Source organism: Panthera tigris, chromosome B1, assembly GCF_018350195.1.
Source record: "Panthera tigris isolate Pti1 chromosome B1, P.tigris_Pti1_mat1.1, whole genome shotgun sequence".
In the NCBI taxonomy this organism is placed as follows: domain Eukaryota; kingdom Metazoa; phylum Chordata; class Mammalia; order Carnivora; family Felidae; genus Panthera; species Panthera tigris.
Genome location: NC_056663.1, coordinates 200,633,753 through 200,656,383, shown reverse-complemented (window position 1 = coordinate 200,656,383; position 22,631 = coordinate 200,633,753). Strand labels below are relative to the sequence as shown.

Genomic DNA, 22,631 nt, shown 5'->3' with positions numbered 1-22,631 from the left:
CCGTCCAAACCTCACGGACGCGGGGACTGGCGCTGGGGGAGCAGCATTTCTGGAATTCTTGTGTGAAACTCTTTAAAACATGTCTGCCTGGTGACCCCAGTGAGCACCTGTGTTGCACATCTTGTGTCATGGGCGGGGGGAACGTGTTCTGTTTTATGCCGAGTTAGAGATGCCCCACAGGACACCCCCCCCCCCCCCCACTGACCTAGAGAGAGAAGGCTCTCTCCTGCCTGTATTTGGTGGCATTGCCCGAATGCTTTAGGCACGAGAATGCGCAGTGAATTCTGGAGAGGAAAGCTGTCTTCCCTGCTGGCTACCCAGTCCGCACTCCTGGGGAGGACCTGTGGGGAGTCGCTCCGTGGTAGTGGCCAGAGCCTTTCCTAACCCATCTGCCCACAGAAGTGAGCAGTGGGACAAGCAGGAGATCTGCTAAAGACAGATGGATGCATTAGCCCCGTGCATCTGTGGCCCTCCTGGCCTCGGAACGGCCCGCGACACTGGAGATAGCTATCTGGGGACCACTGGATAGCTATCTGGGGACCGCTGGGCCAGCCGAGGGTGGGAAGCAGCCAGAGGAGGAAAGGGAGCCATCGCCCAGGGCTCCCTGTGGGGGGAGGTTCCCAGCCTCCCTGTGATAGTGTTGGCCTCGTCTGTGGCGTGGCGACCGACAGCCAAGGGGTCGGTGATGGTTAGACAGGACGCGTGTGGCAGCCGAGGGGGCTCGCGGTAAACGGCAGCTGGGAGTCGGTGGGGTGTGCAGCGAAGAAGGTGCCCCGGGTGCCTGTGGAACGGATGAGCGATCGCTGGCGGTACCCCTTCTTTCTGGTGGTGTCCCCTTGGCTGTCGTGTGCGCGCCCTGGCCACCTGGCCGGCTGATTGCTGCGTTCTCCGCTTGTACTTTTGATCCTCGGGAGAGGGAAAAGGTGCCTCGGGTACTTCACTGGTGGACGGCAGAAAGCCCTTTTTTTTAAACCTGAAGTAACTCCTGCATTGATGCTTTACCCTCTCATCGGCTGCTGGCCCGACCATGACCGGGGAGAAGAGACTTACCTGCCGGGACACTGCTCGTTGTTCGGCAGTGGTACCAGGACAGGAGTCCCCGGCCCCCTGCCCCCCGGCTGAGCTCTGCCTCTCTTGTTTCCACTCTTGATCCAATGGTGAACCCGCAGGGCAGCCGGGCACTCTTTCTGGGGGAGGGCGCACGTGGAGTGTGACAGCCGGCCACGCCCTGAAGTTCTCAGTTCTGCAGCCTCTCACGGCCCAGAGTGAGTCCCCTGGCTACTGACAGGGAGGCTAAAGGAAGTTGTTTGTATGGAAACTCACACAAGAGCATTTTTTCCACCGGCAGTTTATTTGGTTCGGACTGGAATACATCTCTGACATGAGAGTCTTTATCCTAAAGGCAGAGAAAACTGTAAACCCTTTTTTTGGGGGGTGGGGTGGGTGGTGAGCACTCTTACTCAGCCTGGGTCCCTCAGCCTTAAGAGTTCCAGCGAGTGTTTGGGGAGCTGAGCCGAAGCGTGCGAGAATCTGGGGCAGTGGTTCCCCACCCTGGCTGCGTCCAGGGCCGGGGCTCTGGGAAGAGCTGTGTCCTCCCTGCACACCGGCTGAAATAGGCTCTTCAGGCACGGAGCCTGGGCGGCTGTAGGTCTGGAAAGCTCCCCCGGTAATCCCGATGGACAGTGAAGGTTGAGAACCAGTGTCAAGGCTGAGTGGGCGTTCCAGGTGGCACGAGTGCCCCCTGCTTTCACCAGCTCAGACTGGCTTTGGGTGCCGTGGGCCGATTAGAGAATATTGTGCAAACAGATGCCACGTTCTGTGAACATCTGCCAGCGATTGTGTTCATTCCGGTGTCTACCCACCCACTTTCCTTCACAGAATAATTGGAGGTGGTTGTACAGAATTACACCAGACTACTGGTTTGATTGGCACAAAATGATCTCGAGTGTGAAGTGCGCTATGGTACTGATTGTCCTCGTCTGTTCCCGCTCCGTGCCACACAGCTTATAAACACCACCATTCATGCGGGGGCGAGGAGGCAGGCTGCCTGGGTTTTGCTAACTGTGTAATTTGGGGCAAGTTTTAAAACTTGTGTAAACCTCACTTTCTTCATCTATGAAATGGGATGACAGGAGCCCTTATCATCTCACAGGATTGTTCTGATGTTTAAATGCAAACATGTCTCGGGACACCTGGGCGGCTCAGTCGGTTGAGCATCTGACTTCGGCTCAGGTCATGATCTCACGGTCTGTGAGTTCGAGCCCCGCGTCGGGCTCTGTGCTGACAGCTCGGAGCCTGGAGCCTGCTTCCGATTCTGTGTCTCCCTCTCTCTGCCTCTCCCCCACTTGTGCTCTGTCACTCTCTCTCTCAAAAATAAGCAAACATTAAAAAAGACAAATCAATACAAACATGTCTGAAAAGCGTATAGCTTGGTACATCTTCCTAGCCCATGGTAAGTGCTCAGTAATTTCCATGATCTTGTAACGGAAATATTCAGAGCTAATAAATTTGTCAAAAGAGAATTCATCCTTAGCCCTTGCAGCTCTAACTGGTAGGGTTAATTCACCACTTAAATGTCGGCCTCTAGAGTACCTTGAATTTCAAATGAGTGTAGCCACGGGAGTTCCTAATTGGAACATTGCCCCTAAATGCTGGTTTTAATCTGTATTCATGAGCAATCCTGGAGCTTTACCTCTTTCTTTGGTCTCTTCTCCTGCACACTGCTCTGCGGTGACTTCTGGCACAGAAATCCCCATACAGCACCTCATCAGCGGCCGAAGGGACGTGGTCACGCACTGTAGGACGCATGTGTTATCCGCGGACCGCCTGGTTAGGTGCATCCCTCGGCGGCCAGGGCTGGTTTTTCTCTGCTTTCTCACCAAACCTAATCTCGTTTTCATCTGTTCCCCGTTAGACTCCAAGCTCCACCCGAACAGGGACTCTGGCTCCTGTCACTGCCAGGTCATCTGCACTTGGCCATGTCTAGCACATAGTAGGTGCTCACGAAATACTTAGCAAATGAAATCTAGGAGAACACAGGATAAATCCGCACGATAAGATTTAAGCCGTGTGGTATGAAACCTCGTCAACAAAACGTAGTGAATCGATTTTGTTAATGCGGGTTTAAAATGTTTGAGTAGCTGAGTTTATTATTACCGAGTGTCGCATAGGCTGGGCATTGGGGATAGAAAGGTGATAGCAGCTGATGCCTGCCCTCGCGGATGTGCGGTCTAGGGAGGCAGGTGGACGCGTGGCTGTGCTATATGTACGGTAAGTATTACGATGAAGGGCGCGCTGTGTGCGCTTGGACCACAGGGCGGGTTTGTGCTTCATGAACACAGGCAGCAAGTCAAAATGCAGCTGAAATTACACGTTCATGCTCGTACAGTTGATGGGAAGTGCCTGTCTTTGAATGAATGAATAAATAAATACATAAATACATGAAAGGTGCTAAATAAACTCTTGAGTGGCCGTCGTGTGGATGGAGTGGCTTTCGCGTGGCCCTTGCTTTACCTTTCTTCCTCAGGAAAAGAGAAAGGCAGAGCAGTGCTGCTGCAGGGGCTCTGGAGCGGGGCCCGGCCAGGGGGTTCTGGCTTCGGCTCTGTCACTAGGCCAGGCTGTCCTGCAGTCAGCTTGCTGTGCTGTAGCGGGAGGGTTGGGCCGTTTGATGCGTGTGGCCTCTTTTAGTTCTGACCCCAGACTCATCGTCTCCAGCCGTCTTCCTTGGGAGTGGAGAAGGAGTATGGCAGCCGGGGAGTTGTTCACCTACATTCACTGGGACCTCGCAGCCTGATTTGGGGGGAAAGCCCCGGGAGAAGTGTTGGTTGCCCCTCTGGCGCCCAGCTGAGGGGGGCACGCAGGCGTGTTAATTTTCCGTGGCGTGAGTACAAGCTTCGGAAAGGTCAGAGCGCCACTGGAGTCAGCTGGAGAGAGGCAGAGGACAAGGTGCCACGGGTGACAGTGAGTGTGCTGGCAGCGGGGTTCTCTGGCTCTTCCGTGAATTCGTTTCTCAGGGACTCTGACATCAGACGGTTTCTGTGGTTTAGGCCGCGAACGTCTCGTATCGTCACAGGACCCTTGAGTGCCCTTTGCGCTCTGCCGTGGAAATGTACAGATGCCGGCTCCTGAGTCGAGCCGTAGACAGCGCCTTGATTGCTTCGCCGTGCTGCGAGTTTGGATGACTTCAGGCCCGTCCGGGAAAGATAAAATGTGGTCTTGCAGCGTCAGTTGGGCTCTCTCAGTCAGAGAGCTTTGTCATCCCTCAGCGGAGTGACACAACACAGGTCCTGAGCTGTCTGAGGCCCTCCAGCCCTGGACGCTGAGGTTGCCCAATGACACTGCCTGTACTCCAGGGTTGGGAGAATGTGGGAGGAACGTGTGTTGCAAAACTCAGGGGATTTTTTATATTTATTTACTTTTGGGAGAGTGCGAGCAGGGGCGGTGCAGAGAGAGGGGGACAGAGGATCCGAAGCGGGCTCTGTGCTGACGGGCTGACAGCAGCAAGCCCGACGTGGGGCTCGAACTCCCCAACTGAGAGATCAGATCGTGAGCTGAGCCGAAGTCAGTTGCTCAACCGACTGAGCCACGCAGGAGCCTGGCAAAGCTCAGCTTTACGTGGTTGTTGTTAATGGTGATAATGGCTTCTTACATTTGTGTTTCGCTTCATGGTTCACAAACAAGTTTACAATCCATTGTCTCATTTCATCCTCTCTGCAGTTCTGTGAAAAAGGCAGGTCAGTTTTTACATCTGTTGTTTTCCCAGTGGTTTTATTGGTGCTCCCAGAAGATCAGAGACCTAACCAAGGACTGTCCTGCACGGCATGGTGACCTTAGCTAACAATACCGTTTTGCATATTTGAAAGGTGTTGAGAGAGTAGATCTTGAAAGTTCTCATCCCGAGAAAAGGAAATTTTGTAACTGTGTGCGGTAAGAGATGTTAACTAGATCTACTGTGGCACAAATATCACATCATTACGTTGTACCCCTGAAACTAACATAATGTAATATGTCAGTAGCACCTCAATTAAAAAAATAAAATAAATAAAGAAGAGTCTTAACCAAGGTCATGGACCGAGCTAGGGGCCCTGGGGGCCCTGTGTCTTCCTTGCTGTGCTACCAGGGCTCTGGGCTACGTAGTCTCCTAAAAACCCCTCGCCCATTTGGGGAGTTCTTGGGGTGTTTCTGTTCCGTTTGGAGCCTTTCGGTTTCCCGTTCTCTGTCCCTTCCTCCGGATGCCTGGATGTTCCTGAAGCTCCCGGGTTGTCCCTGTGCTTGGGGGCCTTCCTCGCCTGCACGTGGCGTGTGTGTGCTAACCCCTCTGGACGAGCCCTTGACTACAGGCGCCTCCCCTGTGCCTGCCCCCACACTTTCAGCTTGACCTCTTGTGCACCTCTGATCACTTCTTATAGAATAAGGGGTGCTCTGTGTGCACTGGGTTCTTTTTTTTTGTTTTGTTTTTAAATTCAAGTTAGTTAGAGCCAAAGCTAAGCAATCAACACGCTGCTTTAAAACTGTGATTGTGTAGCCTTCCCTCCCCCAGTGTGAGCTCCTCAAGGGTGTGGCCACACCGCGTCCCTCTGTGTTGTAACCGGGCAGTTGGGTAGGTGTCTGGGGCATGGTCAGATTCAAGTGCCTAAATTCAAGTAAGGCCAGCAGAGGTGTGACATCTGGAAAATGACAAAGCCAAAGGAATTTTTACCTAAGATGTTCACAAAAGAATGTTTTAGAAGGTTGACCTGTTTCTTAGTGGGAGTTTAGTTTCGGCCCAGAGAGCAGCTGTGTGCCCAGAAGGCTTTGGGGTTTCGCTGTGTGACAGGTGACGTTAATTGTTGTGTGAACACGTTGTCCTTCTGTGGCTTCAGTAGACCTTTCTCCCAAATGGAGCAGCTTTTTCTATGAAAGTCACCCTTCCTGTTGGAGACGTGTCCTAGGAGTGCTGGGCAAGGGTCTCCTGTTGGTTTGAACCCAGAGATGACGTGCCGAGAAGCATACGCTCTGCTTTCGGCTCAAGGAGCAGAATCCGGTTTCTGCCTCCATGAGCGAAGGGCAGCAAAGCATCCTCAAGGCCAGACGACAAGACACTCACTCGTCTGCATCGTGGCCGTTCTCGGATGCTGTCTCAGGTGTCTGTGTTGGGATTTCCGTGAAGCTTTGGGAGCCGAGCAGGGATGTGCACATTACGGCGTTAATGGGCTCTGCTTGGGTCTGTTCCTCCCCGCTGACCGGCTTCTCGGAATTTGGGCAAGCCACACAGGGTCACCGAATGACCCTCCTTCTCCGTTATGCTTCTTTTGAAGGGTTTTTGCAACAGCCAGTAACGTAATATGGAAACATATGTAATTATTTTGGAAGCATGTTTAACTTAGTCACGCACTGAGCACTTGGCACTGTTTTAATGCCGCCAGAATGTGGCGTCTGAAAGTTTCTTGGGAATGCTGCTGGAATAAAATTCACTAGGCTTGCCGAGGAGGAGAGAGGAGTGTCTGGTCAGGGAGAATCTTGCTCAGCTTACCCACGTGCAGATTAGAGTCTCATTTACATCTTGTCAAAGGCCCTAAGATTCATATGAATTATTTTACAAAAGTGATCTCCACAATTCAAAATATTTTCTGTGGCTGGGCATGGTTCTGAGAAAGTCACAGACATTGGCTCATTAAATTCTCATTACAGCCCCAAGAGGATTGTAATCCTGCTGTTTTGGTCCTTATCTTACAGCTAAGGAAACTGAGGCACAGGGAACGGAAGGAACTTGCCCGAGGTCACGAGGCTCTCGTGTGATAGTCCTGGGATTGCAGCCCGGGCCTCAGTCCCAGAGTCTTTTCTCTGAGCCCCCACTGGGAAGCTGCACCTGCCATGACCACACCTTCCGCACGATTTCTTCCTTGAGTGATCAGTACACCCTCTGAGCTCTGCCGAGCCACATGTGTTTTATTTACCGCCGTACTCCCTGGGCCGGACACATATGTGTAATAGCCGACACATACGAGGCACTTGTGGAATGATTTTGTGATTTCAGAGTGGTTTCTGATATTAATATCTTAACACTAAACAAAACTCTTGTACCTCCGTTTTCTCACCTGACCCTTACAGCTGTGCGGCAGGCAGTATTTTCCCTCCCCTTTTACACAAGAGAGTGTCACCCTGTGGCATCTGGTCGAGTCACGGGGTGAGTTCCTGGTTACATATCTCCCCCGCCGCCCCCAACTCCATACCTGGTTTTTTTGTTTTGTTTTGTTTTGTTTTAACTTTCAGATTCTTCTGAAATTCTTCCTTTGGTGAGGGTCATCAGAAGGAAGCACAGGTAAGAAGATTTCATGATCTTCAAAATTCAGTGGCATTAAAATAAGAAACTGTCTTGACAAGCACTGTCACGCTATCTGCTGGGGGTGCTTGGAACAGAGATCTTTGCGTTACAAACAAAGCGGTGCCTGCCCGGAACCGTGCCAGAGGTGAACTCTCACTATCTGGCTTGTTCGACTGGGGGCAGAGCTGGAAAGCTTGAGGACACAGGTGAGTTTTTGTCCCGGCACTTCCCCCCCAGGACGCCCGTCCCACCGTGGTTCTTCTGGGGCCTCTCCCACCCTGCTCTGCTCTCTCCCTCTAGCTAATGCCAGTGCCCTGGCGTGTGTCTTCTTACGGCCTGTGTGAATATCAGAATTCCCCTGTACGTAATCTGAAAATTGATACGTAGGCGAAATAAGCGAAACAGAGCTTTTAAAAGAGTGTAAGGCACCTTCTGGATCGTAAAGGAAATACATGTTCTTAGTGGAATGTTTGGCAACGAGAGGATACAGAAGAAAATAGGTCTCAGAGGCAGAAATCACCGCTACGGACGTTTCGGCCTTGTGCAGGACAGCTGACGTCTGGGACTTCCTCGTCAGGACGGCGCCCGCCACCGGGACTGGATAGGGCGGCTCCCTGTGCCTGAGCGGTTTTGCGCAGACAGCATGGTGCGCGCCTACACGCCCACTTTCCTCCCGGGAGTCTGGAACCGGTAGGTGCCAGGCAGAGGGGGCCCTGTGCCCAGCCCCCGACGAAACCCCTGACGCTGGGTCTCTCGTGAGCTTCCTCGTGACGGCACTGCCCACGTGTGTCCTGTGTCCTGTGTCCTGTGTCCTGTGTCCCATGTGACTCTGCTGCGAGGGAGACTGGAGGCTCGCACCTGCCATCCTTTGCGCCCGGCGCCTTTCCCTTTGCTGAGGGTACCTTGTGTCTTCTCGCCCTGACAGATCTTAGCTCCGACTACGCCTGTGTGCGGAGTCCCCTCGGGTGCTGCTGCCCGTCCTCGAGCCTGGGGTGGTCTTGGGGACCCTTGACCAAGGCCTATTTCTTGTCTGTTTCCAAGCATAACAATATGGTATATTTTTTCATAAGACGGGTTTTATTTCTTTTTGAGATCTCTCTTTTTTCCCACAAACACGAGGGAGCATTTTGTCACATGTCGTTAAATGTTCTTTTAAAACGTGATCTGCACTTAAATCGTACCTTCAGCGTCTGTGGGACGTGGGATGCTGGAGTCTTGCAGTTCATGTGCTGCTGCGGGTAGCGAGAGCCCTTGTTTGTGGTCCGTGTGCATCCCAGCGAAGGTTGTTCCTGGGGCGGGGTGAGAGAGGGCGCGGGGGTGTGTGTGATCTTGGCAGACACCGGTAAGGGTTCCTGAGAAAGGCGGCTTCCACCGGCCCAGGTGTCAGCCGCGCTCGAGAGTAGCCGTCCCACCAGCTCCTCTCCGGTGCTGAGTCTTAGCAGTGAAAGCAGTTTGTCAGTTGGATGAATACTAGACGGTGTCCTTTTGATTTGCGTTTTCGACTATGAGTGAGGTTCCAGTGATTGATTTTCCTTTCTGACTTGCCTGTTGGTGTCTTTTGCCTAGAGAGTTTCTCATCCCGTGCTCAGGTATCTTGTGCCTATTCTGGGCCGGGGTAGTGACCTCCCAGGGAAAAGCCTGTATCCCCACTCCGCTGGACCCGCCGGGGCCTCTGGCGTGGTGCGTGCTTCAGAAGCGGGCTTGGCTTCCGGTGGGAGGCGTGACTTCTGATGCCCGCTAATGAGGCGCATCCTTAACCGAAGCCCCGATGTGCGCACTGGGGTTGGTACTCACCACGGGAGACAGCCAGCGGAGTCCTGCGGAAGACGGACCCAGCGGTGGCGGTTTCTGTGGGGGGAGTGGCAGTGAGGGGCCCTCTGTACATCGATCGCTTGCTGTAGCGGTACACACATCTCCACCAGGATGCAGGCGTGTGTATTCCTCATGAAATCTATGGCTCAGAGTGTGAAAGCCTTACCAAGCGAACTAATCCCCGGTGATTACAAAAGCAACTCGAGACGGTAGTGCGGACAGGAAGGCACGGAGGGGGACCGTGCTGGCTGCGGTGGCTGTGCGGAGGCGGATGTGGGGGGAGGATGTCAGCATCAGCAGGGCGAGGGGCAGGGGGGAAGCCGAGGAGGCAGCGGACTGCGACGCGGGCGTTCGGAGCCTCGGCCGGCCTGAGTGGTGTTCGGGAGCAGGGCTGCCCGACTGAGCGTCCCCTTTCGGACTAGCGTCGTCAGGCCTCTTCCCCCCTTTCGGGGTTCGGGCTGCCGGGGGGAAGGGCGGGGCCAACCCCAGAGAGCTGGACCACGCTCCCTGCAGCACGTCTCTGCTCGAAGAGGCAGCTGACCACGTGTGGGCAGTGATGGGGGGACGCGGAGCTGGTGGCCGGGATGTGCGTTTCGAAGCTGTGTTTGTGGGACAAGCCGAGTCTTTACTTTGATGGTTTATGTGAGGTGGTAGGGAAGGCGTGCCATGGATTGTGGTGGGTGCAGTCGCTAAAGCCCCCCAAGCCCCTCGGGCGATACAGCAGTGACGGGTGGTCTCTCACTCATGTGTGTGCAGCCTGCTTATTTCTACACCCATGGAGGCGGCTCTGGGGGGATGTGTAACGTTGGTCAGCACCGGCTGTCTCGGAGGAAGGGGTTGGGATTGGAGATTATAGTGGAGGGAGAATTTCACTGTTTTGTATGGATCCGAATCCAAATATTTGCTATGTGATTATTTCATGAGTCTTAGTTACATTTAAATTTTAACACTTGTAATGAAAGCAGTTTGCCCTTTTGAAAATTGGGGAAAAAAGCACGAAATGATCTGTGACCACGGACAAATTATTTAATCTTTCTGTGCTTCAGTTTCCTCATCTGCAAATTGGGTAATGAAATGGTACTGATTTTATAGGGTTGTAATGAGAGTTCCGTGAGATAAAAGTCAAAGCCTGACACCTCCTGAGTGCGTAATAAATTACGTCAACATTCGAGGGGTGCCTGGGGGGCTCAGTCGGTTAAGCGTCCGACTTTGGCTCAGGTCAAGATCTCATAATTCACGAGTTCGAGCCCCACGTCGGTCCCTGTGCTGACAGCTCTGAGCCTGGAGCTGCTTCGGATTCTGTGTCTCCATTCTGTCTGTTCCTACCCCACTTGCCCTCTGTCTCTCTCTCTCAAAAATGAATACACATCAGAAAAATTAAAAAAAAATAAACATTCGAGAAGAAAGAGAACGTGAATGGGTCATCGTGGCTTCCGCTATATCATTGTCTCTGGGCTGTGGTGGTAGTAGAAAGGGTCTGAATTCAGCCCCATGTAGAAATGTGATGGAAAAGAATCGCTTTGGCTATCAGGAGACTCTGGCCGTGGACGGGGCTCTCTCCTCGCGAGTGACCCCGTGTGTGATGGGAGCGGAGGCTCGTTCGTGTGGCTGGGGTCCCTGTGGCAGGGCTGCTGGGAGGGCCCCAGGACATGCAGCAAACACGCCAGCCGTGGCATTACGAGGAGGAGCAGGTGGACACGGGAAGCAGAAGTTTCCAGAGAACGCAGCGCCGCCTGCCCTGTGCGGAGAGAAGGTTCCTCCCCTGTTCCTTTCCACCTTAAAGGAGAACCAGCCGGTCCGGAGCCACCCACCCAGCAGCCCCCGTGTGCTGTGCGGCGTGTCGATTTGGCCCCTTGCCGTTTGCCGGATCACAGTGGCAGCCGTGGAAGGGCCAGCTTGCCTCGATTTGTAGGTGTGGGTGTTTGCGCTCTTTATAAGCAGTCAGAAAAGGCGTGGAAGGCCGTGTGTGGCAAGCTGGCAGATCCAGCAAAACGCGGACGGTTCCGTTGGCACAATGCAGTCGCATAAACAGACACATCGGCTCGTATTTCAGAGCTTCTCTTAAAAAAAGGCGTTCCGCCGTCGGCCATATGGCTTACGGGTTTTCCTTGAAATGCGTGAGTTTGATGGTCAGACGTCTGAAATCCGAAACCGTAACCGTCTTAAAACAGTTTTATGCCCCCCCCCCGCCCCCCGTTTCCATTAAGAGAGGAATCGAGGGAGCACCGTGTCACTTTACAAAGGCTTTTGTCAGTCTGTCCTATTCCCCGTTGACCTGTGATAACGTCAGCATCTGTGCGGGTGGGGCGGAGACCCTTTTCTCCTCTTTCCGGTTGCCTTGTCCCCTCCGGCTTTGATCCCTCCCTTTGTCTGTTCGCACCTACAAAAACGTGGGCTCGAAGACCCGGGTTATTGTCTCAAGGCCGCTGCTCTGTCGGCCGTCCTGGCGCACCGACGACGAGTGTCTGTTGCGTGAACGTGCTGGCCGAAACGGCTGCTCTTGTGCCGTGTCCTGAAACAGGCTTTTAGAAGCTGCGAGAAGAGGGCGTGGAGGCCGCGAGCCGCTGGGGCCGCAGGGGTGGCTGCGGGATGTGTCGTCAGCCCACATACCGATGCTGCAGGAGGGCGGGGTGCGTGAGCGAAACGTGTAGACCACATCTTCGGGAAATTAGCTGACGGTCACAGCTGCCACGTGTGTGCGTGTGCAGCGCTGCTGGGGCTCGGCACCACAGCACCTTCATCCCGGTGCAGGTGGAAAATGCGGCGCGAGGCACCAGGAAGTGGCTAGGCCAGCGTCGCCTGGTTGCACGGGGCCGGAGCCTTTCAACTGCTCACCTCACCGCCCGCCTTATAGCCCGTACCATCCTGGGGAGAAACGTACCCCGATGTCACGGGGGCAGAGAAAAAAACCCAGCAACCTAGAAGCACGTTCACAAGTCTTGTACCTAGAGAAAGTAGTGATTTTTTTTTTTTTTTTTTTACCAGGCCTTTAAATTTCCCAATACCTTATCTTTTCTCCTAAGTTTTATAAAACAATACAAAAGAAGGCGTTTGGGGAACAGCGACTTGAGATAAAGGGGAAATGTCAGATAGACAATTGCCATTTTTATTTTATTCTCAGCCTAGAATTGAAGCACTGTGGACTCCTGTGTAAGGTACAGCTTGAACCATTGTGTGGCCAGTCATTACGCGTAATTTCAGAACAGCAGGTGCAAACACCAACTCTGCCCTCTAATGGTGGCCTTATTAATTTTAAATTCAAATGGCAGGGGAAGCAGATGGCGAGGCGGGCTACGTATTTAGATGTTTGGTCATTGACAGCTCTTTACTTCCGCGCATTGTGTTGGACCCGGAGGCTGGCTGAGCTCACAGAGAACTGATCGTGATCTGTCGCCTCGCCAGCTGGGCTCTTTTTCACGCTGGGTCCAGAAGGCTTGCTCTCCTGCAGTCAGTGAAGATAGGTTGCTGATTGTTTTGGAATCACGACGGGTTATTTATGCCATCCAAAATTCTGAGGCAAAGCTGTCAGATGGCTGTCTTCTGTATGTATTTCAAATCCGCATTTCAAGTGTACGTAAGCTAATTAAGGCCTTCTTTAATGGGTAATTGAGCGTATTATTGATCGATGCGCAAAGAGGTGTCCTTACTCCGCTGCATGGTCCCTGGCACTTTGTTTGCACAAGAATGTGAGCCTTAGAACGTAAGCTGGAGTTTCTGAATGATTACCCAGGAGTGATGCCGAGGACCGAGAGGAACACTTATTAAAACGATATCCCTTTATTTTGTGCAAGTGCGGATTTTACAGCAGTGTTTAAAAGGCAGCAGCAGAATTGGCCCAGCACCCCCACCGCCTTGTGTAAAAATCCACGGGTGCTCTCCGGGCCTGCGTGCTCCCTGCCTTTCTCACCACAGGCTGTGCACCTGCTCTCCTGCTTACCTTCCCTACCTGTTCCCGCTCCTCTGGGCTCTCCTCAAAGGGGGCGGTCTGGCCACGGCTTCCCTGAGCTGCGTAGGACTGTGGCCTGAAAAGTGGCCCCACTGCCCGCCTGCCGTCCTGCGGGAGCCAGCCTTGCCAGCTGCTGCGGTCTGGTCACCGAGTGGCACCGAATGCACGTCGTTCTATAAAACTGGAGGCCACAACGGTGGCAGGAGAGATGGCTTCGTCAGGATGCTCTGGGCATTTTAATCGTGGGGGAAAGTCTTGGGAAAATACGTGATTCCTGAAATGCGGTGTCAGAGGGAAGTCAGGGACTTGACGTGGAATGACAGCGGAGGAAGGGAGTGGAGGGGTAACAGGCGCGCTGGCATCTAGTGACTGAGCGCTTCCTCCGTGTCCCTGCTGGGTGCAGGCGGACACGCGCCCACATCCCACGTGTGACTTGGAATCTGGCCTTGCAGTCCCGTTTCAAGTGCCACGGTCATGTCCCTCCCCGTGCGGCAGGCCTGCAGCTGCGTTCAGCCCTGTGGAAGACGCCGTGGCGCTCCTCGGGGAGGTGAGTCCTGCCACCGGGGTCCTGGACCGGGCCGTGCCACCGTTTCACTGCAGCCTCGCAGCCAGGCCGCCTTTGGACCTGCTTCTCGAGCCTGGAAGTCCTGTTCCTCTGCGTCCTGCACATATTTAGTCCGTCATTCGTTGTTGAGTTTCACCGAGTTAACCGCGTCGTGGCTATGTGACCAGACTCCTGAGTCCACGCACGGCAACGTGGATGCATTTCGTGGTCTTCAAGGTCCCGCTTACAGTTTCTCGTGGGCTGTACGACAGGCTTTCAGAATCACACTCTGGGTGCCGCGTTCATGGGGGTTTACTTGTCAAGGCTACTCTGGTCAGAGCCTGCGTAGGGGGAGCAGGGCAGGCGGGGACGGGGGCAGTGGTCTGCCTGCTGCCAGTTCATTCTCCAGCTTGTTTGGCTGGGCCACTTTTCTGACCTCATGGGGGGTGTCTCTGCATTAAGTTTGCAGCTAATGCTGGAAGAGTGGCCATTGGCACAGAGATACTAGAAGGACAGTTTGCTAAATAGACTGCACTGGAGAAATTTATTTTTATGTTTTATTTTTTAAATTTTTTGAATGTTTATTCATTTTTGAAAGAGACAGAGACAGAGTGTGAGCAGGGTGGGCCAGAGAGAGAGGGAGACACAGAATCCGAAGCAGCTCCAGGCTTCGAGCTGTCAGCACAGAGCCCGATGCGGGGCTTGAACCCACGAACTGTGAGATCATGACCTGAGTGGAAGTCGGGCGCTTAACCGACTGAGCCCCCCCGGGCTCCCCTGCGGTGGAGACATTTATGCACGGGCAGCTTATGCACGGGCAGCATGGGAGGCGCTCTGGTGTGTGGCGTGTTCTTTACGGCCTCTCCTTGTAGCGTTACAGATTTCTGGAGGATTCTGTGATAACCGGAGTCGCCAAGGGTGTCGTTCTTGCGGGCTGTAGGCAGTCAGGATTTATTCGGTGTTAACGTGATAGCGGCGGTGTTGTTCCTGGCCACGTATGTGAATTAGACGTTCTCCTGGCAGGGCCGCCGGAGGCGTTTGCTTGGCTCACACTTGAGGGGGTACGTGCACTTGGATCGGTGTGGACCGCGAGCGAGCGAGACCCAGCCAGGTGCTCTCAGCCCAATCGTTCACCCATCGCTGTTCCACCTGCCAGTCAGACTCCGGACGATGTCCCCTCCACGCACAGCCCCCCACTCGCCCCCACGTTCACACCCCCTCACATGCACACACCCCACACCCACGCACACACAGTCCACACTCATACCCACGCTCACACGTACACACACCCCACACTCACCCCCACAGCCCCCACACTGACCCCACCACCCCACATGCACACACACAACTTCCTTCTTAACTCCCTGGGCCCTGGGCGGCCACTGTCAGGTCTCTATTTGCCTTACCTGCTTCCAGCACTTTCCCAGCCCGCTGCCCCTCTTGTTCTTACCTCCCAGTTATCTGTTGCCCCCAGTCGGCATGCTGGCCTCGGCTTCTGGTGTTGGAGGCTCTTGGGGCTGGGAGCCACCCTCACAATGATCAGGGTTTTCCAGAGCTCGTTTTATCAGGCCCCGGGGATGGGAGAGAGGCTGAGGCTTATCGGCCGTGCACGCTGTTGGATGACGATGGGACTTTCTCCTGCACAGGGAGCCTTCAGCGTGCATGGTGGTAAAGAATGCCTTGACTTCTGCCCTTCTGGGGAGAGACGGTTTGTGAACCGAGCCTTGCTTCCAACCAGAAAAGCATGGTTTGCACACCGTCTTGTTGTGTTACTGAGTATTGCTGGACGAGCTGTTCTTGACCTGCTCACTCGTCCACGGTTTATTGAGCTGGGCCCGTATTCCTGCTGCCCCTGGGCCTGGCCCTGAGGGAGTGGATGGCCTGGGCGCACACATGTGCACAGAGCCTTGAAAGTGTGGTCACGGGGTGCCTGCAAGACACAGGACTGAGGTTCTGGGCCACCTCTCCGAGCTGCGTGTCCCTGTAGCCCTGCGTCCCCGCCAAAGCACGCGTCACGTTATTCTGAAATGCTCTGCTTGTGTATCTGTCCTTCCCGTTAAACGGAGAGCTCTCGCAGGACAGTCTGTGGGTCCTGCGTCCGCTATTTTTACACCCCCCTTGCCAAGCTCGGTCAGACCAAAGAAAGACAAGGGCTCTTTACCGTCTTCTGAAAACCAGTGGGGCTGAGCGGAGGGGTCCCTCCAGTTGGGGGGCTGCAGGGAGACAGGATGGAGGACTCAGAAGGAGGGAGTGAGTTTCGTTTGGTTTTGTTTTTCACTCTTTCATTTGAAATAACTCAGACTTAGGGAAAAGTTGCAAAAATCACACAAAGAATTCCTGTATGCTCTTCAGAGGATTCCCCAGACATCTTAGATTTGTGCTTCCGCCCTCCCTCCCTCCCTCTCTTTCTTTGTCTTGTTTGTGTGTGTGTGTATATTCATTCGTTCATTCGTTCGTTCGTTCATTCATTCGTTCCCAACTGTTTCTAGTGAGGCTAGGTTGCAGGGGTGAGGTGAAGAAGTGGAGAGGAGGTGGGTTGGGAGCTCTCTCAACAACCTGGGCTGGCGAACGCAGAGGTTGGGCCTGGTGGGAAATGACAAGGGAGATGAGAAGCGGGTAGTCTGCTGTGTTTTCAAAGGAGACCCCGTAAGATGTGCTGACCGGTGGGGTGAGAGGCTTCTTGGGTTTTGGCCTGAGTGACTGGCAGGCCCGCGACGCCATTACCAAGATGGGGAAGGGCCAGCAGGAGCCCTCGGGCCAGGGGGTCGGTGGCTGGTGGCAGGGCTAAGACTGAGATCCAAGCCTGAGGCCCTGGAGTGCGGGGGGCCGGGGGAGAGGCGGGGAGGAGCAGAAAGCAAGACCGCAAAGAACATGAGCAATTCACATAGGATTAGCTGATTTGATTCACAAGCAAAGAGGCCACAAAGGTGTAGGGCGTCTCCCGCTCACTCCTGCGGGACGGGGGCCTGCCCGTGTCACACGGTGTCCACCACTGTGGACAGCAGCTGCCTCACATCGGCAGGTACACTGGGCTCCCTCTCATGTCCCGGTTCTCCTAATGCGCCATCCGTGTTCCCTGGCCTTCGCTTTCACAGCTGTTTGTCACCACCCTGTCCCCTGTGCCCGAGTGTCTCCTGCATGCGATCCCATCTCTCTGGCATTCCTCAGGAAGGCTGGATTCAGCTCTGTTTCCCCACAGAGGGCAGCTGGAAGTGTGGACGGGGTCTCAGCTCAAGATGGGAATTTAGGGGCCATGACAAATGGTAGTTAGATTCTTGGAGTCGGAGGAAATCACCCGGATGAGTGTGATGATGAGGGAAAAAGCCCCGGGTCCAGGAAGATGCATGGCAGTAGCAGAGGAGGCCCGTCAACCGAAGGGAAGGAAGAGGTATCTCGGGAAACACAGGAGAAACCGTGTCCAGAGGGTGGGTGATGGGGGTGTGGTCAGATGCCGTCCCGTCGATGAGGTGAGGACAGATGTCACTGTGACTCCATGGGAGCCGGTCCGGGAGGGGGGCGGCGGGGCGTGGGAGCCCAGCACAGTGGGGAGGAAGGGAGTTGGGGGCGGTGTAGACCCCTCTTTGGAGGGAGCTGGTGGATTAAGTAAGGTTTACTCTAGATGGTTTGTCACGATGGCGTGAGCAGGACTTAGTTCATTCTGTATCCTCTGGATCCTCATCCTGGGGGGCGGGTTAACGTCCTATACCCGGAAAACTAAATGTGTGTTAGAAATCTCTGAATTGTGGCTTATGCTGTATTTTGGACACTGTGAGGGACATGTTTTCCTGCAGGAATAGGGCCCTTTGCATCGACTTTGAAAAGAACTACTTCGAAGAGAGGCACACACTTGCACGCGGAAATGATAACGTGACGGCATAGTTTTCTGCTTTACTGAAGCCAGGATTACTGAGCTGGGGGTTCCTGAAGTTGCTGGTACTTTTATGAGGTTGCTGTGGTTACTCTGTCACCTGTGAGCCTTGTGTCTTCGAGCGACTTACCCTTCCAGGAAGTCCTTTCCTCTTCTGTGAAATAACGTCTCCGCAGATTCTACCGTTATTTAAAGCAGCGTTATGACGTGTTTGGAAGACGGGTTCTCACTAGGTTGGGGGGGGGCTCTCGTGACATCTACAGGGGAGGTGAGGCTTGGTGCCTCCGGGCAGACTACAGTTTACTGAGGCCGGACAGCGTAGCCGCTGCTCCCTTCTAGGCAAGTTGCTCTCGTCTCGTTTAATCCTTGTACCTGCTCTTTAAAGCAGAGATTAAACTTTACAAAATGCTCTTTTACAGATAATTATACTGATGATGGTGATGGTAGCAGTCACGGTTTGCTCACGGCTTATCCGGTGCTAAATGTTTCACCAGGCACATCTCAGCAGAGCCCTGGTGGCGAGGCCCCGTCCTTCCTTCCCATTCTGCAGAGGGAGGAGCGGTGATGTCGCTGTGTTCTTGAGGCCACAGCTAGGAGGTGGGGGAGAGGAATTTCAAGCCAGTTGCTTCAACTCCGGAGTCCGCTGGTTCTGTGTGTGACCACAATTTCGTCATTGCATTTTGTCAGAACCCGAATCTCATCTGTCCTGGGAGCTGGCAGCTCCAGACCCTGAGAAGCTATTGTGAGGCCAACCGTCTCCTTTAATTGACTTCCATTGACACACAGACATATGTTACCCAGCCTTTGGTGCCCACCGGCCCTCCCCATCCACACGGGCGCGGTGGGGGCCCCATCTGCCAGGGGGTAGGGGCAGGGCGACAGATGGCCTTTCAGTCTGCTTTCCCTGCAGACAGACCTGTCGGCCCCGCGCTCCCCGTGCGGTCTGAGCCTCGGTTCTGTTCCTGCTGTCAGGAGCCCCAGAGGAGCACAGAGGGACCCGGATGGAGGTAGAGCCCGCAGCCTTGGCCCTTCGCGATGACCAGACGATAGGACCAAATTCACCCGAAGCCCTAATGCCAGCTTCTCCGCTGCTGGGCTGCTCCCTCACTGTGAGTCAGGTTTCCATGCGGGGCAAGAGCAGTTGTGGGGGCAGGTGACTCGGGTGCACGTCACGTTCAGCCGGTGTCCCTGTGAGGCCGGCTCCACACTCGCAGCAGGAAGACGTGAGCCTCAGAAGCGGATTCGGTCTTCCATTTCCGATTGTGTTTCAGCTCTTAGCAGATTGTGTTTCAGCTCTTAGCCGATTGTGTTTCAGCTCTTAGCAGACATGCCTCACAAGTCCTTGCCCTGGGGGCGCCTGGGGGGCTCTGTCGGTTGAGCTTCTGACTTCAGCTCAGGTCACGATCTCATAGCTCATGAGTTCGAGCCCCGCGTCGGGCTCTGTGCTGACACCTCGGAGCCCGGAGCCTCCTTCAGAGTCTGTGTCTCCTTCTCTCTCTGCCCCTCCCCTGGTTGCACTCTTTCTCTCTCTTTCTCTTAAAAATAAACATTAAAACAAAACCAAATCCGAACCAAACCCTTGCCCTGTCGCGACCGCCTCTGCAGTGTTGGGATCGTATGCCGGCCCTTGGCTTTCAGGCTCGCTTTTCTGGACCTCGTTTCCCTGAACCCCCTTCCCGCGTGGCAAAGATTTTAGGCTTTAGGCTCCCGTAGCCGCCCCCGTGGACCAGGGGTGAGTGGGCGTGGCTGGGTGCCAACCAAACTGTGTGCAAACAGAGGCTTCGGGCCAGATTGGGCCCGCGGCGGGTTTGTCCCCACTGAGAGGCAGGAGGCTGCAGGTCGAGCCGTGCTACCAAGTCTTTTCAGTCTGGTTGGACCTGGCCGTTCGGAGCTTAGCCAGAGGCCAAACGTGTGTTTGGGGGCTTCGTTCCTGGGCTAACCGTCCCCTCTCCTGATGACTTTGCTGGAGGCTTGAATCCAGTTTGCGGTGAGCGTCCCGCCCCGCTTGTGGGTGGGAGGAGGCTTCACGGCAGCAACGCTGTCTCCCGATTTCTTCCAGGAGCCCTGCTGCCGGCCGGCCGGTCGGTCGGTCCACTGGGTCTGCAGACTCAGTGAGGGCCGGGTGAGGGCCCGGCGGGACCGGACCCAGCAGGATCGCGTCACCTGGGAGCTCCTTAGGAATGCAGCCCCGCGGGGGCCCCCTTACCTGCGGAATCAGAATCTGCATTTCCACAGGAACACCCCCCCCCCCCCCCCCCACCGGCTGTATTCCCATGGCAGTGTGAGAGTTCCAGTCTGGAGGACAGGGAGGAAGCATTTTAAAAATACTTTTGTCTCTGGTTTTTTAATATTAAAATATAATTCTGCAACGTGAGACCTGTGAAGGCAGCTCTGTGTCTTTACAGACACGAGAGTCGTCACGGACTGTTATCTTCCTGACAGAGAGGGGCTGTCCGGCCCGCTAATGCAGAGTGGCATAGAAAGTTCTAGACTAGCGAAACAATATGAGGCAGAAGTTACTGCCCCCCCTCCCCCCTGGGGCGTCACTGGGCACACTGCCTTGCTCTCTCGTGCCTCAGTCTCTCCTGTATAATACTAGCCGTCGATGGCAGCCAGCGTTTGACTAAAGCTCCCCCTGGTTGCGAGAATTCTATTTGGTCTTTTTCTGGCGTGTGCTTTGATCCTGCCCCCTGCCCCTGCCGTCCATTCCCCGTCCTCACACGTGCCCTCTCCTCCCTTCCCGCTCTTGACCGAGGACTGCAGTTCGGGCACAGCTGGTGGGGCCAGGGGAGCAATCTGAAATGCGTGGTCACCGTAGAGCTGCAGAAGCGGTGCAGGGAAGAGCTGGAATTCGGGGAGGACCGCTTCGAGTTTGTGGGAGGTGAGCCGGCTTCGCCCGGTGGGCACGTCTGGAGTCTGGGGGCACTGTCCTCGGTGTCCTGGGGCCCTGCCTCCCAGTGTCCGCGGGTCGTCCAAAGCCGCGTCTCAGATGACTCAGGTAAGTGTGGCTGCAGGGCTCGTACCATCTAGATGGAAGCGAAAAAGGTGGAGCTTAGGAGGAAACATCCCTTGTCTCCGTTCCTGGAAACGTGGGCTCTTGCAGCTGGCGTGGGCCTCCCTCTCCCTCCGCCTGCCCTTCTCCCAGCGCCCGGGGAGAGCGAGGTCTGCGAGCTGCTTCCCCACTCTGGAACCTCCTAGCCGCCCCTCCCCCACGAACCCTCTGTCCCGGCAGTCACTGGGGACATCTGCAGGGCCTTGGGCTCTCTGAGCCGGCAGCTGGTGGCTGCCTCGTGGGCCAGAGGCTCATCTTTCATTCTGTGTGGAGCGGCCTCGGGTTCTTTTAAAGCGACGCTTCTGCATTCGGAGGTGGTGCCCGGCCTCTTCTGTGCCCTGAGTTAGCACCGTCCCCGCGGGTTGTGGAGGTAGGGTTGTTTCAGAGAAAGAGAACCTTCTGGGCAACTAGACTCTTCTGTCGGTCCTTTCTGTGCCCTTGGCCCGAAAGTCCCTGCTCCTCCCCTAGCTTCAGCGTCTGTGTTCATAAAACCATAGTATTAAGGGCGCCTGGGTGGCTAGGGTGATTAAGCATCTGACTCTGATTCGGCTCAGGTCATGATCCCAGGGTCGTGGGATCGAGCCCTACTTTGGGCTCCATGCTAAGTATGGAGCCTGCTTGGGATTCTCTGTCCCTCTCTCTGTCTCTCTCACTCTCCTTCTTCCCCTCCCTCTGCTCATGTTCTCTCTCTGTCTCTCTCAAAATAAATAAAACTTAAAAAAAAACACCCCGCATGGTATTAGGTGGGATACTGCCCAAGATCTCTTCAGCTTTAGGAGCCTCTGCCTGAAGAGGGAACCGAGTCAGCGGGGAGACATGTGCCCAGAGAGGGTGGGTGGGCTCCACACCTCGCTGCCTGCCCCTGGAACTCTGTGAGGAGGCAGCGGCTGGCGGGGGAGGCGGGCGCCCGCGCCCCTGCACCTGGCCCGGCCCTGCCTCCCCGCAGGTGCGCGGGGACCCGGGCTTCACGCGGCCCCTCCGTGCTTGCTGGACAGGGGCGGCTGTGCGCCGCTTTTCGCGGAGCCTTGACCTCCTGCTGGAGGGCTTCGTACTTGAGCAGGAACCTCTCGGCCCTGGGAGAAGGCAGAGCTGGCGAGGGTGCGGGTTGCCCCCTGTCCCCTGCAGCCGTGTGGGCCGTGACCCCTCCGAACCTGGTCGGCCTCAGCGGCGGCCTGGGAGAGAATAAAGCCTTCGGTTGTTTGAGTCGGACCCGGCTTACGAGTTCAGTCTGCCTTTGTTTCCCCTTTTGTTTTTGTTCCTTCCGTTGACTAGAAGGAGAACGCATTCGTGAGTGAAGTTCCGAGCAGCTGTATGGTGATGAAGACACAACTCCGTTCCCTGGAACTTTCTGAGTCTCTGCGCCTGTGGTTAGGAGCCCTGCTTCCCTCCTTAGGAAACTGGAATTAGCCCTTGCTGTGCCGAGCCAGTCCGTGCTCCTGTTCCCTCTCTGCCGTGCGGCAGAATCTTCTCTTCACATCCCATTTACCTCGGTTTTCTCAGAATCCCGTTTGTCTGGCATTACCAGATACAGTGTGCAGAGGTCTCCTGTTTCGTGTGGCTCCGCCTTGACTAGGTGGGGTCTTTTTCTCTGACCTTGAACTCTGTGACTGTCACGTGATCAGCTCGCCCCGCCCTGGTTGGAGCCCCACGAATCCGGAATCCAGCAGGACGGGTCCCTCGCCCACTCAGACCAGGGCAACCCGTCCCCCTCCCCCCTCCACAATCTGCTTTCTGTCACTTTGCTTTGCTGATCCTAGAATTGCATGAAAATGGGATCGTGCAGTGTGCCTCTTTGTGCTTCCTTCACAAGTGGCGCAAATGGATAGTTGGTTTCTTTTTATTGCGACCAAATACTCCGTCGTGGTTTATCTGGGTATTCGCTAACGATCTCTGGGCCAAGGGCAGCGTCTGGCTGTTCTGAGCGAAGCCGCTAATGTTTGTGTGCAGACACGCGCGGTGGAATTATCGGACCCCACGGGAGATGCACGTTTCACTTAGGAGAAGCTGCCAGAATGTTCTCTGGAGTGGCTGCACCACGGAGGCTCCTTCCAGGAAAGTGCCAGTGCGCCGCACGCTCGCGGTTTTGTCTGTGCCTGATGCCGCCAG

At 55.0% G+C, this 22,631-nt stretch overlaps 1 protein-coding gene across 6 annotated transcripts in view; it reads left to right on the top strand.

Annotated features, from left to right (window-relative positions):
- The window catches only part of AFAP1 (actin filament associated protein 1), a 157,397-nt gene that overhangs the window by 24,792 nt on the left and 109,974 nt on the right, over window positions 1–22,631 (top strand). For 3 of the 6 annotated variants that reach the window (XM_042985030.1, XM_042985029.1, XM_042985027.1), the window contains exon 1: window positions 20,333–20,354. The exons of 2 other annotated variants lie outside the window; for them this stretch is intronic. The gene's annotated coding sequence lies outside the window, so the exon portion shown is untranslated. Of the gene's footprint in view, window positions 1–20,332; window positions 20,355–22,631 lie in introns of those variants that run through there. One more of the 6 variants, XM_042985032.1, reaches the window with a different exon arrangement.